The sequence below is a fragment of the Scylla paramamosain genome, chromosome 20 (genome assembly GCF_035594125.1).
Source record: "Scylla paramamosain isolate STU-SP2022 chromosome 20, ASM3559412v1, whole genome shotgun sequence".
Classification (NCBI taxonomy): domain Eukaryota; kingdom Metazoa; phylum Arthropoda; class Malacostraca; order Decapoda; family Portunidae; genus Scylla; species Scylla paramamosain.
The window spans coordinates 15,813,995-15,818,994 of NC_087170.1; the positions used below are offsets into that span (position 1 = coordinate 15,813,995).

Below are 5,000 nucleotides of genomic sequence, written 5' to 3' on the forward strand. Positions count from 1 at the left end.
TCACAAGACAGCAGGTGGTTTCACGAGAAGGTTGGGTAAATATAAGGTTGATGATGGAAGGTAATGATGATGATGATGGTGATAGTGATGAAGGGAAATGATGGTAGATGATGATGATGATGATGATAGAGGAAGTGCCATGCGTAAGTAATCTTGTCTTGTCACTTTCCTTATTTTCTTGTAACTAAAAAAAAAAAAAAAATGGCTTGTACCTAACAATTTTTTTTCCTAACTTCAAAGAAAATGATGAAAAGTTTAAATGCTTAGTTTTTTTTTTCTTTAATGTTCATTTTTAAATATATCTCTGAGGTATTTGAGAAGCATGTAGCGAAATATTATAAACTAAACTGATACATTTTACACTAATGATATTCTCAGTAATCTCTCCTTTTCTTCTCTCCTCTTCCACTGTTATTTCCATTCCTTTCTTTCCCTACTTCTCTTTCTGCCTGCCTCGTCTGTCAATTACTCTCTCTCTCTCTCTCTCTCTCTCTCTCTCTCTCTCTCTCTCTCTCTCTCTCTCTCTCCCTTCGCTCAGCTTTAAACAACAAAAAAAAGAAAAATAAAACAGGTGAGGCATTACGTATTAACCCCTAATTAAAAAAGACAGGTACACACATTAATTACAAAAAAAACACTACTAATGACACCTGACAGTTATAATTAATTCTAACAGGTGTTCGAATCCAAGAATCAATTATTACAAGTAGAAATTTTTCACGCCATTTTCGTTAGCACGTACAGAAAAAAAAAATAATATGAGTATGAAAGTAAAAAAAAAAAACGAAAGTCAGGAGTTCTGCAAGAGAGAGAGAGAGAGAGAGAGAGAGAGAGAGAGAGAGAGAGAGAGAGAGAGAGAGAGAGAGAGAGAGAGAGAGAGAGAGAGAGAGAGAGAGAATAAGGATAAAAGAAAGGAAAGAGGCAAAAAAATGAAAAAAAAGATGATATGAAGAAGAAAAGGAAAGAAAAAGGAGACATAATGATGAGAGGAGTGAGGAAGGAAAAATAACAATAGAAAGAGGAAGAGAGAAAGCTGGTGAAGATGTGAGGAGAAAGAAAGAAAGGGAAGAGAGATTATGAAGAAAGAAAAAAAGGAGTAAAAGGGGGGAAGAAAGGAAACTGGTAGGAGTGAAAAGGAAAGAAATGAAGGGAAAGGATGAAAGACAAAGAATAAAACTAAAGGAGAATTTTGGAGTAGTAGAACATGAAGAAAGGAATAAAAAAGGAGGAGGAGAAGGAGGAGGAGGAGGAGGAGGAGGAGGAGGAGGAGGAGGAGGAGGAGGAGGAGGAGGAGGAGGAGGAAAATGACCCTGCTCTATTCCTTTCAGACCGAAAAAAATTCTAATTAAAGTTTTCTCCAATAGTTATTTGCATATAGAAATAAAGTAGAGAGAGAGAGAGAGAGAGAGAGAGAGAGAGAGAGAGAGAGAGAGAGAGAGAGAGAGAGAGAGAGAGAGAGAGAGAGAGAGAGAGAGAGAGAGAGAGAGAGCTGTCTGTCCTTGTCAGTGTTATATAGATACCAAGCTGGTGTATGTGCGTGTGTGTGTGTGTGTGTGTGTGTGTGTGTGTGTAACGTGAAACCCGCACATGTGTCACCAAGTTTCACGGATTATTTATATTTATGTCCACACACATACAAAAATACACGTATGTACAGTATGTGTGTGTGTGTGTGTGTGTGTGTGTGTGTGTGTGTGTGTGTGTAAAGGAAGGTAGGTATGTGCCCATGTATATTTATGTATCTATGTATGCACGGATGTTTATAAAATGTGTATATAAACTTTATACTATGTGAATGTATTGAATATGCATGTTTTTTTTTGTGTGTGTGTGTGTGTGAGTGTGTGCGTGTGTTAAATTTGTGTGTCTGTGTACGTGCGAATATCTAGAGAGAGAGAGAGAGAGAGAGAGAGAGAGAGAGAGAGAGAGAGAGAGAGAGAGAGAGAGAGAGAGAGAGAGAGAGAGAGAGAGAGAGAGAGTGTAAATAAGATTTCAAAACCTTTACTGTGTGTACGTGTAAGTGACAGCAAGTGTGGGGGAGTGAGGGCGTGTGCGTGCGTGCGTGCGTGCGTGCATTGCGTGCGTACGTGCGTGCGTGTGGGGGCAGCGTGTGTGGCTCTATTGGCACTCAAAAGTCACACGCACTCCCGGGGGTTGGCGGTCCGAGACAGGCGGTAAGGGAGGGGGTGGAGGGCAGGAGGACCGGTGGGGGGGCGGGGTGTACAGGGGTGTCGGGCGAGGTTGGCAATTATCCAGGGGGAAGGTGGAGGAGAGGGAGTTGTGAGCCTGGAGGGGTTGAGGGGGGGGGGGAGATAGTGAGGTGTGGTGCGTGTCACGTCTCATCCACCACAGGCACTTGAGATGGGGTCCACTACTACCCCCAACAACATACCCAATCAACCCTAACAAACCCCATCAACCCTAACAAACTACACTTAGCCCCATCTCTCCACACCCCTGCATCCCTCCACACCTCAATCAAGCGCTCTTCACCCGAACGCATCCCAATTAAGTCCTCTTTTCACCCCAACACAGCCTACTAAGTCCTCTCTTCCATTCCACTTCCACATCCCATTCAATCCTATCCTTCCACCCCATCGGCATAAAATAAGGGAAGGTGCAAAAAGCCATCAGGTCTACACGTGGCAGTCCCTGAATGAAGCACACGTTTCTATTTTCACCCATCATCCCCATGCATAAATCTATCTCATCTTCTTTCAAAGCTCCCTAATGACTCGGCACTAACTACCTGATTACTGAGTTCCGAACGTATTATATCTTGTTCTTTTCTGGTTATTGATCCTGAGAATTCTACTTACGTCACCCTTGTTATATTGTTATATTCCCCGTACCACTTAAAGACCTTTCTGCCTTTTGATACATCCCACTCCTCCACCTTCATCCACATCTATTCTGCTCCATCCAGTGACCTCCTTCTCCTCTAAGATAAGGTCGGTTAATTAGTGACCTCACATGACCTGGCAACACTTACTTGACACAGACTGACTCTCACGCTGAACTTTTTTTTTCTTTCAGTTTTATTTGTCTTATTATTATTGTTATTATTATTTTTGTTTGTTTGTTTGTTTGTTGGTGTGTGTGTGTGTGTGTGTGTGTGTGTGTGTGTGTGTGTGTGTGTGACCTTATGATTTCACACTCACACACACACACACACACACACACACACACACACACACACACACACATAAAAGAGTAATTTGTCATCTTTAGAAAAAAAATACTTAGAGAAATATACTTGTTCAGAAAAAAAAAAGACTAAAATTAAGACTATTTTCGTATGGCAGTATTTTTCTTCATGGCGAAAGATTAACGTGGCTCTTTTTTTGTGATTCGTTGATTTATTTCATCTTTTTATGGAATTTGATTTATATAGTTTATTTATATACTCACACTCAACTTCTCTCAAACGTAATATATTTTAAATCACACACAAAAATAAGAAATACCACTCTGAAGAAAAAACCTTAATTATATAATTATGGAATCTACAAACAAAAACACAATCTCTCTCTCTCTCTCTCTCTCTCTCTCTCTCTCTCTCTCTCTCTCTCTCTCTCATACTCTGAATTATTGTATCTACTTTTTCTACTTGTAGCATTAACTTTTTGTCTCTTCTAGCCACCCAACGAGGCGATACTAGGCAGCCCCATTCATGAGGCTGGCTGAGTGAAAGACTAAGTGAGTGACTTCCACCTGACAAACGCACACACATACTTGTTTTTTCTCCCCTCCCTACCTCTACTCATAATTTAAAGATAATTTCACCTAAACAATGCTACATAGTCTAACTAGCGAAGAGTACAGTGATATCTGACACAACACATACGAGAGAGAGAGAGAGAGAGAGAGAGAGAGAGAGAGAGAGAGAGAGAGAGAGAGAGAGAGAGAGAGAGAGAGAGAGAGAGAGAGAGAGAGAGAGAGAGAGAGAGTGTTAATCAATCCAGGTGTGGCCTCGTGACCTGCCAAGTCCCAGGTGTTTCATTCCCATATACGTCATTGAAGAGGGAAAAAACAAAAAACTAAAAATGCGTCTATATTAATAAATGACTTACTAATCTATCTTAACTTAACTTGAAGGCAAACGTAAACTAACCTAACCCAATATAAGGTAGTCTATAGTAACCTAACTCACTCTAAGCTTGTTTATAGCACCCTAACCTAACCTTGTTTGACTTGAAAGCAAACCCAATCTAACTCTAAGATAGTCTAATGTAATCTAACTTAACCTCACTTAACTTTAACCTTCTTGACCTAGCCTAACATGATCTAGCTTATTCTAACTTGTACCCTAACCTGACTTCTATATAACTTAACCTACCCTAATTTAACTTGCAGTCTAAACTAGTCTAACCAAACCAAACCAATCCAAATCTCATCTGTTCTAATCTAACCTAACCTAACTCAACCAAACCTAACATAACCTAACTTAATCAAACCAAACCAAACCAAACCTAACCAAACAACCCCCCACACCTATTCCTCCACCACCCACAACAACGCACCCCACCCTTCCTACCTGGTCCCTCAAACGCCCCCTAACCTAGAGGCTAAGTGTCATCGCAATTTGGAGTTCGTGAATTAAAAGGGGGTATTCGCGTCTCTCTCTCTCTCTCTCTCTCTCTCTCTCTCTCTCTCTCTCTCTCTCTCGTGAATGATGCGGCAGTGGTGGGAGGAAAGGGAGGATAGATTGGACAGGAGAGGACAGGAATGGATAAGAGAGAGAGAGAGAGAGAGAGAGAGAGAGAGAGAGAGAGAGAGAGAGAGAGAGAGAGAGAGAGAGAGAGAGAGAGAGAGAGAGAGAGAGAGAGAGAATTGTGAAAAAAGGAAGATTATTTGCGGTCATAATATCTCTCTCTCTCTCTCTCTCTCTCTCTCTCTCTCTCTCTCTCTCTCTCTCTCTCTCTCTCTCTCTCTCTCTCTCTCTCTCATATTAATTAATCAAATTGATGGCGAATATTTGGCAATGTGAAATTGAAAAG

The 5,000-nt window shown here is 40.9% G+C and overlaps 1 protein-coding gene across 4 annotated transcripts in view; it reads right to left on the bottom strand.

Moving 5' to 3' along the window:
- The window catches only part of LOC135110456 (SET domain-containing protein SmydA-8-like), a 26,237-nt gene that overhangs the window by 8,595 nt on the left and 12,642 nt on the right, over positions 1 to 5,000 (bottom strand). The gene's annotated exons all lie outside the window — the stretch shown is intronic.